Genomic DNA, 14772 nt, shown 5'->3' with positions numbered 1-14772 from the left:
CCTTCTCTTTGCCCAACTTCTAACTATATTCTAAGATTCTGCTCAACTGTTGTCTTCTCCAGAAAGTTAAAAAAAATGCTGATAAATTGCAAAAGAAATGGTGGAAGAATAATAGGTCTCCCTAGGAGAATGGATAACTCTGCTCTCTGTGCTTCTCTATTGTTATCCACCTTCCATTGTTGTGGCACCTTGTCTCAGGACAAAACAGTATTTCAAGAATATTGACAGAATGAAGTTTACTTGACATGAAAACAAATAACAATGGCAGAGAAATCAGAATAATGACATATCTTGTTTCTTAAAAGAGCTGCTTAGTGCCAGGGAAATTGTTCCTCAGTGTGTACAAAGCTGAGTACACAGTGTACACAACTACACTGATAGAACAGCTTTGAGGCTGTGGCGGGTTTTACCAATAACTGAGAACATTCACATTAACAGAAATCGTGTAATAAAGGCTTATGTAAAAAATGTTTTTTAAGGTGGCTGGATGGCTCAGTTGGTTAGAGAGCGAGCTGTCAACAACAAGTTTGCCAGTTCGATTCCTGCATGGGACGGTGGGGTGTGCCCCCTGCAACTAAAGATTGAAAATGGTGACTGGGCTTAGAGCTGAGCTGTGCCTTCCACAACTAAGATTGAAGGACAATGACTTGGAGCTCATGGGTCCTGGAGAAGCACACTGTTCCCCAATATTCTCCAATCAAACAAAAACAAAAACAAAACAATCTCAGTGGACTTTAAAAAAGAACACCAAAAAAACAAAAAACGTTTTAGCTCTGAGTAGGCACTCTTGATGTTAATTATATAATATTTTAATTTTGTACACTTGCACACTGCTACAGTTATGTCATTTTGTATCTTCAGATGACTAATCATAAGTAGGCTTCTGTCCTTTTGGCTGACCTTGCAAGGCTTCTTTGCTCCATCTCTAATCGACATACCTATCATATTTCCTTGATTTTATTTGTTCACATGTGAATCTATCTTCTATTCTTAAACTGTGAGCTCTTTTTAGTCAGGAACAATATCTTATTAATCTTTGTAGTTATGGCAGCTAGAACAAAGTCTGAAAAATACATGAAGTCTGATAATATGTGTTGGATAAATGAATTCATCTGTAAATATTTATTGAGCACTAATTATATGTCGGTGTCTAGATTAGGTGCTGGGGATACAATAGTGAAAAAAACAATTTTCTGCCTTCATGAATCTTATGCTGTATGTTCAAAAAACATTCAAAAGTCAAGGTTGCAAATCTGCGCAACAAGTTTTGCTACTGCTACTATTTCAGTATCTTTGGAACACCCCTAACAACCTTATTATAATCCCTAAATGCTCTTATGTTTTTATTACTTTAATCTGTGCTTGGTTTCATTTATTATTTATCTTCTGTTCCATTTTAGATTTGTTTTTGGTTATTTTCTCAATAGGAACCCTCTTGGTTCTTCTAAGCAGGACTACTGCTTATTGCTTTCTGAAGTGTGCACTTCACATTTACAAAGACTTGTGTCATGGTTGGCACCCTGGAATTATGCAAGCCAACATCCAAACTCATTATTTTACCAGATGCACTGGGGGACCACAAAACTATAAACTTTGAGACTCATCTCTCAAGAATCTGATTTGGTATGTCTGGAATAAAACCTGTTTTGTGGTGTGGTTTAAAGACATCCACCACTCACTTGTATCCCTTCTTCCCCACCTCCAACTCCCCATTTCATAATTTAGATTGTCCACTATGTCTGGAAACTTCTGTTTTAAGCCACTGATGACTGGTTCTATAGGAACTCTCTTTAAAAAAAAAATCACTGTATCAATTCTAGTTATATTGCATAATACTCTATTTCAATCCTAAACTGCCTCTAATATGAATTTAAGTTAGCTTTACTCTCCATATGTCTATCAAAGATAGAACTTTCAGAATCATCTTTAACACACTTTTATCTCCCAGTCTCAGTATTTAGTCATCAAGCCATTGGATTTGGCCACCATCGTGAATATCAAATTTTTCCTTTCATCAAATTTCTCACAGCCCTGCCCTAGGTAATTCTGAATCATGTCTCTCCAGAATTTTTCCAATTATCTCTTAACAGCTCGCTCCTTTGGCCCCTCTAATCCAGTTCCTACACTTCCTAATGAGTGATTTATCTGAAAAACCTACCCAATCACCACTTTCAAGCTTAAAAATATTAATTGGCTCCTCATTTCCATAGCATGAAACCTAAAATATCTGACATGAAGTTTAAGTTCAGTTTCAATCTAATGGAATCAATATTTTATTATGTCTCTACATTTATATTGTCCCTGTACTTTGTCCACTGGCAGCGACTACATATTCCCTAAACACATTATGTATTCTTCTCATTCTTTGTTTTTGTTATTTTCTCTGCCTGAATGCCACCTTCTGTCTTACTTCCCCCCTCCCCCCACACCCATTAGGGAACAATTAAAATGTTACTTCCACTTATTTCTTCATTTTTTTTATTTATTTGTATAATCATGTAGCATTTGAGCTCATGGGTAAATGCTCATAATTTAAGTGTTAAAATAAAGATGTATTCAATGCTATACTTATACTGATTGAATTTTGCAATCATTTTACACACACACACACACACACACACACACACACACGGTGGACTGTGTTGTGTCAGTTTGGCTAAGCTGGGAACTATATGGCTCCAGTCTAGTGTTTGACAGAAAGGGGGGAAAAAAAGAAAAGAAAATTAATAGTCATTCCTCTCAGAAATGCTTTTCAAGGTTCATATGCAATGATGGGCAGAGAACATTTGCTTGGCGTTTTCCAGGTTGGTTTCCTTCTTTTCAGCTCTTCATCCAACTACTCCAACACCGGACATCTGTTTGTGAACCCACAGAGTCAGTAGCTATACAGACACATGGTTTTCCATGGCCCTCTTCACAAGTTTTCACGTTGCTGTCCTGCTCCATCAGCTGATCATACTTTCCTTCTCAGTTTACTGCTTGATGACTCCTTTTCCAAATCTATAACCTCTCATGCTACACCTTTAATTCCACAACTTCTTCCTTCCTGTTGCATCACAACAAATACAGATTGAGAGAGAGGGGTGGGGGAGGCAGCAATAAAATATACCAAAATATTAAATGTACGTCTCTCAAAAAAAGCAAAGAGACATCAGTTCAAAGATAGTTATGTGACCTAGATTAATCTACTCTTATGACACATAGAGCTTCTGTTTCCCAGTAGGCAGCTTTCATGTTTCATTGTTGATTTGTTTATTTTTGATTATCTAGAGGGGAAATACTTCCACTAGAGGGTCTCCAATGATCCCACAGAATTGGAAGTTTAGTCCTGCCTTCTAGCTCTTTTGGCATCCTTCAGGGACAGCATGAACAGGCAGAAAAAGAGATTATCTTGGGCTGAAGTGATTGATTGTGATCATCAGAGAAATAAGATCCTTAATGTACAGCTGGAGAGGAGAGAGAAGACATGAGGTACGGTGATTCTTGGCGTGCCTTCTTGTGCCACACTTCCTTAGGCAGTCAAGACTGTTGGGTATTTGCAACCTCAGTGATTAACATTTGAGTCATTCACCAGGAAAAAGATCCCAACTAAGTGAGATGCGAGCTGAAGGGAAAGGGCCAGATACATGGAAAAGGATGTGGTAGATCAGTCCATAAATACAGCTTCATGACCCCTTACAAAAATAACAACTTAACTTGCTACCCATGTTCATTTTATTTTCAATTTATTTTTCCCCTTCATTTTCCAGTTTTATATCAGTTGTGTTGATGGTGGCTATCCCTGGAATTTAAACAGCTGAGAAGTTACAAAACTTTGAGATAGCATCATAAAACCAAAAGAGAAATGGACATCAGAGTTTTTCGGTACTGAATTGTACAAATGATCTGATAATATTTTGGGTTTTGTCTCTTTGAGATGTGACAAATGTGCTTTTCAGTTGTACATAAAGATAGGTCAGACTTATTGTGTGATGGTGGAATTTTTTTTTCCCCTAAAGTCTGACAATGGCAATGAGGGTATACATATGTTTTGAAGAAGTAGAAAAAATGAATTATAGAGTATATTTTTCATTCTTTTAGTGCTCTTTAACTTCAACTCCCATCTTTATTTGAAATTAATCATCATGTGCATTTATAGAGGCCAATGAAGAGATATCTTTCTTGTCCATAAATCCTGGGAGTTTGAACAGGGTCATACAAATCTGATTTTACCAAGAGGATGATTCTATCAATGATTTTTGAAATTGAACTGAGTTACAAACATGCTCAAGAAGTTTAAAATTGATTTACACTAGCCTGACCATAAGCGCTGTACCCCAAATCCAGGAGCAGTAATGTCCATAGCCCCTGTGGTGATGACACCAGGAACAGGGTCCTATCCAAACTCTTCTTTCTGCTGGCACTAGCTGTGGTTTCTGTTTCCCACTTATTTCAAGGACTCAATATTCAGCCTTCCCAAACATGTTGTGAGATATCCGTTGCTTTCAATGAATTATTTTTTCTGTTTATGTTACCCCCAATCATTCAGTGCTTCTTGAAACAAAGAACTTTGTACTACTTTTTTCATATTTGTAAACCTTATGCATGTATGTGTTTACTTCCTTCTGAGGTAGTTCCTTGGAAAGCTCTGCCAGTGATGGTGAATAGTAAAATATTTCAAACTTTGTATTTTTGAAGTATTAATATTATTATTATTAGAAAAAATGCATCATTTTTCAACAGCATTCGTTGCATAACTATTACACAACTGACACTTAGGAAAACATACACTCTTGAATAGCATTTACTCGTTACCCTTGATGTTTTATTATGCTAAAGACAAATATCACTAATATTTATAAATAATACAAATATAATTGGCATACATGAGAAAGGCAGATAGAGTTTGGGTTCAATATTTCATCTCTGTGTGTGCTTTTAGGGCAAAATTTGTACACAAGTTTTCATATATTTTTAAAATAAGAATTTTTAAATCCTATGTGTTAAAATATATGTGTATATATGATACATTAGGCTCAGTCTGTGGTCTCTGAATTCAAGAAACATAGTATATATATCTTCAGAAAAATGAAGAGCTGAGAGATTAGTAAGTGTAGTATACAGCAGATAGATACCATGCGGCAAATGGTAGAGAACAAAACAGTGGATACTACTGATATTCACATGTGGGTAAAAGCTCTTTCATCTGAGCTCATCCAGGGTAAGTAAGGCTTGGAGAGGGTCCCTGAAGCCTGAATGGGATTTTGGGAAACAGAATAGTGGAGAATTTAATGACAAAAATAGACATATATAAAACAACACAATAGATAAATACCCATTATGAAGTCATGACAAAATTCAATAGAATTATGCTTTCTCTCCTCCTTCCTCATAATTAATGATTCTGAATTGATTAGAGGATAGTGGGAGTTTCAATAATTATTTTTTAAAGAAATTCTAATAGTGAGTGACTATTATATACTTATTGTGCAACTGGTACTATACAAAATGCTTTATACTTTAAAAATAACTATTCTTATACATGCATGAATTAGGAATGAATATGATTACCAAAATTTTATACATTGGAAAACTGAGAATCCAAATATAAATTCACTTTCTCAGAATGGCACATGAGTAGGTAGCAAAGCTGGACTTGATCTCTCTCAGTTCAACTTCTGGGTCATTACCCCCCTCCCAGGCTACTTCCTGTTAGTCCACCTTTGAGTCTATATTATTTTAAATCTAGACTCCCTTTTTAAGAAGGTGGGATTCTTCCTACAACTACTAAATAATCTTTATAACCATGCTTTGTTACCAGTATGCTTTCATGATTGTTTAACGAGAAATATTACTAAATATCAAGAGGCTCTAATCAAAGTAAGACTATTTTCCCAAATTAAATGTTGATAATTTTAATAGAAAAAAGCATGAAAAATTAAATGTTTCAGATGTTCTTCTTAAAAAAATATACCTCAAAAAATATCCTACAATTCCATTTGTTTCCCTTAATCTAATCTTTAAGACTATTCTTAATCTTTAAGCATTTGTGACTGTTGATGAAAATGCCATTTTCAACTCTCTCCCTCGCTGATTGTTTTGAGATCATTAACTGTTTTTCTCATGTGTTTATATTTAAAAATGTCTCCCCTCATTGGCACCAGGTACTGGACTAAAATTCTTCAGGTAGAAGCCTGTTTTTATTTGTCCCACTCACCCAAAACTCTAAGACTTCTCCTAATCTTTTTGCAGAGATGGTTATAGGACATTTTAGTGACTTGAGTACTCCAGCAGAGAGGCCAGGCCTGGGGTCCTGTGAAGAAAGGGACTGTGGACATGTAAACTAAGATTAAGTCTTTTGAAGACTGAGCAAAGAACTGTTTTGAAAGAGGCAGTGATTGAAAAGCTTTTAGGTCAGGAGACTGCCTGGTTGACCTAAAGAGAGGAAGAAGGTATGGCCCACACAGGAATGGAAGATCGTAATCTCAAAAATAAACCTGACCATGTCTTTTACTTCTTTTTTTCTTTTCTTGTTTTTTCACTTCTTTGAATTTAAATATCATCATTGTTTAATAAATTAGAAAAGTCTGTGCTTCAAGATGGTGAGACCTTCCCAATGCTGATAAAACGTCAGCACTTCACAGCCCCAACTGAAAGCATTATTCTGACTTTGAAGTCTGAGGCTTGAAAAATGTGCAGTCATTTGACACCACCTTCTTTTCTGAATGCTCAGAGCAGTTCTTTCCTAAAGGCAAGTACACTATGTACATGGAGACAACGTTTTTTAAAAGTGAAGTTAAGATGAGACAACAAGAAATTTCTGATTTTGATTTTTATTTCAAATGCTAATTTCTGTTTTGACCCTTGTCCTGTACTTTTTACTAAGCCCTAGTGAGAACAAGAGCATTGGAGCTAAAACTGAAATTGCTCTAGTAAAGTCATCGGGACCTTAAAGCTTGACAGGGATATTGGTGTGTGGTGACATTAGCTTTGAGCTTATCTGTCTGTGTTCCGTGTTAAGCATTTGTGGAAGTGCTCAATATTTTCTAAGCCTCTTCCTTGAAAAATCATCTCCTGTTCCTCCTAGTCTCTTACCACAACCTCAAATACCGGGGGTGCCAAAAAAATGTATACACAAGACTTGTACTCATCTTTTGTTATCGGTATATATTTAGAATTACAGTTTTAATACAGTTTCTTTTTTATTTTCTTAACATATGTATACATTTTTTTGGCACCCTCTGTATAACCATACAACTCCATGAAAATTACTTTTGAAAAATTTTGCCAATCCTAAGTATTAGCAGAAGTTTACTTTACCATTGAGAAGTGGCATTGACTATGGCTGCTGTCAAGTTTGGGTCTGATTATTTTCAGCCATTAAAAAAACAAAACAAAACAAAAAACATAATTCTAGACAAAGGCAGATTCTCTTTCAAGTCCTACCTGCTGTGCAAGCCTGACAAAAGATTCAATGGATGGGAATGTACTGCAATGGTCCAAATTCATCCTTTAACCTCTGTGCTCCACTGGCTATCATACACAAATTTGATTTTTGCTAGAAAGATCCATTTTTCCTTCCCTCAAAGGAGAAACCTAATGAGACTGAATGAGTTCAAGAATTATTTCTTGAATGATTTTTCACAAGTGATGAATAGCAATTCCGGAAATTTTCTTTTCAATACCTATTTTTGTTGTACAAGTTGGTGACTGAGAACAAAACAGAGAACTTAGCTGCTTTTGAAAATAAAAAGCAAGTTATAGAACACAACCATATGGGCAACATGGTACAGTGAAAAGCATCTTACTCTTCAAATTTGAAGAACTAAACTACAATCCTAGAATACTGTCTGTATCTCTTAATAGACATCTGTCCTGTGTTTGTTTTTCAGTTTCAGTTTCATCTTTTTGCCCTAATTGGGCAAAGTGACATCTTAGATGCTCACTTGCTGCTTGATTCAGTTTAAGAAGAAGCAAGACATAAAATTAAAGCTATGACAGCGATAGCAAACATGTGATGCTTAGAGAAAAGTAAGGAAACTAGGCTGGCTAAAGAGAAAGAATCAGTCATGTTAGACAGTGAACTATACTGGCCAGAGAAATTTTCCGTTGTGACTCAGAAGGCTACTATGATCTGCCTAAGCCAATCCTCACATCTTAATTGAGGTGCCAGTGGAAAATGGGTTTCTAGATTAACTATCTAATTTTGAATCCTTAGTTCCTTGTCTGTGGAATTCACTTGAACTGGTTTTGGGGATTCCTGCACAGTGCCAGGCCAACAGGTCAATTGAGCCTAAAAATTGGTAAAGATGGGGGTTGGGGGGGGAAGTTGATTAGGGTTTGTTGAATGAATACATGGGTGAGTTCAGTAAAAGTGCCTGAGGTATTCAAGGTGTACATTTGTTCAGTATACATTTATTTGTATTCTGAGATTTCATATTAATTAGCTTTGGCTAAGTCACTCTGTGGTAACAAATGGCCCTGAAATCTCTAGATTTACAGTATTATTTATTTCCTACTCACATGTACCTGCTGCAGGTTGATTTCAGTTCACTTCACTTGTGTTCTAAGTCCAGGACCCACACTGAAGAAGCAGTCTGGTGGCAGAAGGCAAAGAGCTAAGGCACACCGCCTGACCACTCTTAATGTTCTATTAACAGGGGTGTTTGGCACTTCTGCTTACATTCCACTGGCCAAAGAAAGTCGTATGAGGCAGACATACTCCACCACAGGGAGGCACTTCAAGTCATGTATCAATGGAAGGTGAAGTGTGATTCTCCTACCGATGAGGAAATGGACAACTGGGAGCAAAAATACAATCTAGGTAGACCATAAATTTCTGAATTAAAGTTGTCTCAGAATTAACACGTGATTATATTCCTTCCATTCTTTAATAGAAAATGCAGCTGAAAGCTAACAAGTAATTTTCATTTCACTAATGTTATCTGTCTTTCACAGATGTACACAAATGCGATTGCCTTTTGTGCCTGCTTGCTCTTCTGTGAGGGCACTTCAGAGGCTATTGTTCATTCCTAGTCCGTCTTTCAATATCCGTGCTCATTCACTGAGATTGCACTCTTGGATATGTGTGTTATTGTTCAGAGAGTTGAGTGGGCTTCACAGAATCCAGATTTATTGGTAAGATTCTAGGTACTTCTTCTAATATATGTTAAAAGGCATTGTGGCATGAATTGTAGTGACCTTGCATTTAAAGAACTGCCTTAAGTAATATGCAGACTATGTAATGGAGACATCAGTCAGTGTCCAGGGTCTTTGAAAAGTATGACTATCATTACTGCCTGAGCGATGCATGAGCTGGATTTGCTTTTATTTTCAAATATCCTTTCAAGCAGTCTTCGTCCAGCGCTAATGTTATAAAGCCAGTGTCTGAGACACCTTTGTTTTTATTGTGGCAATATATCTGTGCTCTCTCTTGATCTTAAGTAATCTAGTACCCCTGAAAGATGATCCTGAGACTCTGAAAGAAGAAAAAGTCAGATAACATCTTACAGTGACGTTTATGTAATTGCCCTAGTCAGAACTCATTTCCAGCTTCCTATGTGGGAGCTTACTTCAGTGTTGTAGCTAGGAAACAGGGAAAGCAAATAGCTATTTATCTCTGGCTCCGACTTTCTGAACTATTCATGCTTAATAGGAAGCATTTCATCCAAGAATCCCGAACTCACAGTCACGCACAGGTTTGCTTCTTAAAAATCCCAATTTTCTTTGAAAAATAATTGGAGGGACTTGTCATTAGAGACCAAATTGTCCCTATATAGACCCAACAAGAAAGTTTCTTTATAATCAATAAAATTCTCCATTTTTTTCCTGCACTTTGTGTATCATAGTGTTTCTCAAACACTATATTTTGATTAAATTTTTAATCTCAAGTCAGTTGAGTTCACACGAAGTGGTAGCTGACATGTCTCTCACTGCAGACAGTAAAAATCTTCTACATTTAGCAGGGCTTGTTTACAAGCTGTTTCCATGAATTTCCATCTGGAGATCTGAGGCAGGAATCAAGAGTCTGCCACAATGTTCTACATTTAAGCTAGAAAGACCCATCCATGCCTTATGTAATAGATGGCTAGAAAAGAGGAAAAGCATCTACCAGGAATTAGTTCTAATATTCTACCTAGTTCATTCTGATTTTTGTTCAATGTAAAGTTTGACTTTATTCTTGTTTTGTGCATCTTCCTAGCCCCTAATACCCTGTGTTTCCTTGGCTCTTGTAGGAATCTAGATCTACTTACCTCTGACTCTTTCTATCCTCGGAGACTTGGGGAGAGGCTCTCACATTTGCTCTAGACTCTGAGATATAAACCCTAGCACCAAACCATATGGCATTTGGCCAGTGGTCTAGTTGACTCCACTGAGAGTCAGGTTGGACAACATCGCCCCATAAAAAGTTGCAGTCTTAATGGAAAACAAACCTCATTTCCTTTGCCTCAGATGATCTTCACTCTGTCACACTAAGGTCAGTGAAGTAGTGAATTACTTGGTAATTTTGCAACCTCAGTGAGTGACTGAGACTAATTTAGCTTTAAGGATTTTTCATCACACTTTAGAAAAATAAAATATTTGTGGCGTCATGTAACTTGATAAGACAAAGAATGTGTACTGGCACATTTGTGCTCATGTGACACATTTTTTTTCAGTGTGATGTGAGATTCCAGAGGGCAAGGACTCTGTCTTAGTTATCTTTGGATTCACAGTCTATAGAATAATGTCTGGACCACAGCGAGTACTCAGTAAATATCAGCAGTATGAGTAATGAACAAATGAATGAATGAAAAAAGAATACATGATTATATATTACTATAATACTATTAACAACAATTTATCATTTATTATGTTAAGAAACTGTGAAAACAATGCAAATGGCCTGAAGTCCATTATCACTCATTGCATTGAATATTTTCAACCACCCTACAAAACGAGAAGTATTTTATCTTCATTTTGTCATTGATAAATATTGAGGAGGCCATGAGATTTTTAACTTGCTTTCTAAAAACTTAGTACAGGGACTCACACAGTGCTGGTGTTGTGCTAAGTCAATATTTCTGGAAGGAAGAAGAAGGAAGGAAGGAAGGAAGGAAGGAAGGAAGGAAGGAAGGAAGGAAGGAAGGAAGGAAGGAAGAAAAGGCCAATAAGGTAGTAAATAGCAGAGCCAGTAAACCAACCAGGTCTAACTGGTTCCAAAATCTTTTCTGTTGTTGTTTTTAATGATGTACATTAACACAACAAATATTTTTAGATGTAAATCATTTGCAAAGGTGCTGGGAGAAAGGATTGTAATGATATAAAAAACAGAACCTCTACCCTCAAGGAACGTCCAGCATGATGGGGGAAACTGTCAATGAATAAGAGAAATAAAATAAATTTAAAATGTTGATATTTGGAATAAAAGGAAAGGTAGACACTTGAAGCTCATAAAACATGGCCTTTTGAATGAATAAAGTAAGTCGCCCTTCAGGAAAGCTGTAAAATCAGAGATCAGTAATGGTTGTTTGGTCTCCAACAAATTTCCTCCCACTCTTTTTTCTCTCCTTAAGGCTGGTTCATCTTCACCCACTTTCCTCTACCTTCTTCAAAATTCTCATCTTAAAGGAATGTATTGTAAGTATTAACATGCAAAGTAAATTTAAGTCATTGACTTACTTCTCTGTGGTGTGTAAGCTTTTAAATCCCATCTTCATCAGTGGAATTCAAGGCATCAGGAAGAAAGTGAATGGGATTTTTATGTGGGGAACACCTTGCTAGGTCACTGAAGATATCGTAATATACAGAGTCACATTTTCTGCTCACATATAAACCTAAACTTGAGACAATACCATTAAAAAAAAATAAATAATAATAAAAAAAAAACCACAGAGAATCATGAGCCAACTGTTCTGATTTGGTGTTTACTTGATGTTCAAGCCTCAGATCCTGCTTTCATTCTCATGAAACTCAACTACCAGAGAACATACTATACAGAGAACACCACAGTCACCAACTAGAGATAACTACTGTTTACATATAAACTGTCTTCAAATTTTATATATGTCCCTAAGAGTATATGATAAAATTGAAGTTACAATATAGAAATAAACACTTACTTTTAACATCATTACTTTACTGACCTTAAATATTTAATAACATGAACATATCTTATTTAACTGGTTTTCAGTTGATACTCACTTCAATTATTCTCATATTTTTGCTCATAAATAACATTCAAACAAACACCCTTATAGATAAATCAGTGTACATGTGCCTGATTATTTCTTTGACATACATTCCTAGAAGTAATTATCTGTACTCTTCATGTAACACTAATAAATCTATAATTACTTCAAAATAAAAAGTTTAAAAAGCATTTTGTCAAATTACAGGTATGTATGCATATATGCATGTTTGCACATACACAATTACTTAGGTACTTTCTTAAAACTTTCTGATCATTTTTCCCAATGAATGTACTTACTGCCCTCTAAGAATGCTCCCAAAAGAATCAAATGATTAATGCTGCACTTGGCTCATAGGAAATATTCAGACTATTTGAAGAATAATGAATGAAAGCATATGAGAATGAAATATTTCTGTTCACAATAACACTGTCAGAAATCATGCAATCTTGTGTTTCTTCTCTCTCTCTCACCCTCTACATTCACCTCCATTGATATTGATACATGCCTCTCCCCCCCCACCACATGAATATCATATGAGGTCAATAACTGGAGAGATATTTTCTTTTTGTTTGCAACTCAACTCCCTGCATAGCTCCACCAATGGAAAATTAGTGACACAAAATTACTGCTGGTGAAGTCTTACATTGGAGCTACTTGACTCCACTGTTGGGACAAAATCTGGTGTCATTCTGTTAGATATTCTCTGTTCAACATATAGGTCTTATCGGAGAATTTCCTACATTCATTTTATATTAGAGAGCATATCAAATGGAACCTCTGACCTATTATAAGAAAGAAATATATATTATCACAACCTTTATGACATCTTCAAAACCTCCTTGGGACACCAACATGTGAGTAGCTGCAAAACACTTAGAATTCTTTCTGACAGTGTCAGGGGAAAAAACCAAGCAATGGCTCTAGGAGCCAAAGGACAAGCCTCATGATTTCAAAATCTGTCTCATTGGCCTTTGAATTGAAACCCTGAACTCTGAGATATATTTCATTTTTCTCCCTTGCTCCTCTGAATCTAAGCTATCAAACTACAGTCATTGTACAGCTGTCTTTCCTTCTTTCTTTTGCCATTTGTTATTAAAGGACGAGTTATTTGTTCATGGAAGGAGGCACAATGAAAAGTGTCCCCTTATCCCGGAAAAGAATAGGCCACATACACATTTCTCTTCATCTTCTTGCCATTTTAGATGAAAGTCAGGATTTCAGATGCTCTGCAGCCAGAAATAAGTCATTGACTTACATTTAATTTCTCCTCTGGAGAAAATGTTCTTGCAGGATCAAAGCAACTTCCATCATTTCTAATGAGTATTAGACAGCAGAAGAAATCCATATAAGAATCTAACAATTAAATTAATTAGAAAGCAGATATGCAAAGAAATAAAGAAAAGACCTTCACAGAGATCTGCTGTGACATATTTGAAGAGATTTCCTCCCTAAATTATAACGTCTTTTGTTAAATATGAGCATGTATTTTTCCCCCAAGAATGAAAGAATGAGCAAAAGGTCTCAGAGTGATACTGTGAAAGTGATACTGTGATTTTTGCTTACTAATATATTGTTTCCTTCTCATTTTTAAGGTCAGATCCACAGTTCTGAGTTCTAGTAACAACTGATCTGTAATTCACTGAATATAACCTTGCAAAGTCACTTAAATTCTTTCTGCCTTGATTTCCAATGCTGAAGTTAGCATTCGCAATCTTTAAGGTTTATTTCTATTTTAATGTAGCTTAATTTGATGTGATGGTATCTTTTGCAGATATTTATCTTTGTTCCTGCCCAGAATACATCTGTTCTTCTAATCACCATACCCAATTTTCCTCTGGAGAACCTCCCCTTTCTTTACACTTACCACATTCTGCTAGGGTAGTTTACTCCACCCTTTGCATCAGAGGTAGACATCAGACTATCTGAGGAGCACAGTTTCCTCTTTACACCGACTGTTCAGTGACAGGTTATAAGATGCAGTCAGAGTAAACGAGAAACAATGAGGCATTGGCTGGGAATTCTGGGCAAGAATTCCCTGTCTTTCCTATGGGACTTGAAGCTGAGAATTTGTAAAATTAATAACAATCTTTAAGACATGCTGGGGTGATGCTAGAGATCCCAGGGACTACTGTATGAAACCAAAGAATAAACCTAACTAAGTTGAAGACTCAATAGGGACAAAACAAATCCGAATGTAATCATTTAAGTTCCTGTAACCAGTCATGCCTGAAGACAGAATACTTTGGGAAATCTCAGCTGTGTAAGCCAACAACTGTTTTTTGTTTGTTTGTTTGTTTGTTTGTTTGTTTTTAATGCTGAAGCCAAGGTATCAGTTAGGATATTTCTGGATGCAAGGAAAAAGTATTACTACAAATGGCTTGAATAATAAATATAATCTATCGGCTCATGTAGCTAATAAGAATGAAAGTAGGAAGGGCTTTATGTTTGTTTCACTTAGGTAGTCAATGATGTCATCAAAACTCACTTCCTTTTGATATCTCTTATCTGATTTTCATAATAACAGCTTCATGTAAAGACTGTCTTCCTCATAGTAATAAGATGGCTAGTGCAATCTGATTTATATGTTTTCTTGTCTAAGGCAAGCATGATCCTCTTTTGT

The sequence above is a fragment of the Rhinolophus sinicus genome, chromosome 17, assembly GCF_057876585.1.
Source record: "Rhinolophus sinicus isolate RSI-liver-muscle chromosome 17, RSI-T2T, whole genome shotgun sequence".
Lineage (NCBI taxonomy): Eukaryota > Metazoa > Chordata > Mammalia > Chiroptera > Rhinolophidae > Rhinolophus > Rhinolophus sinicus.
Note: the sequence above shows the minus strand (reverse complement) of the source record.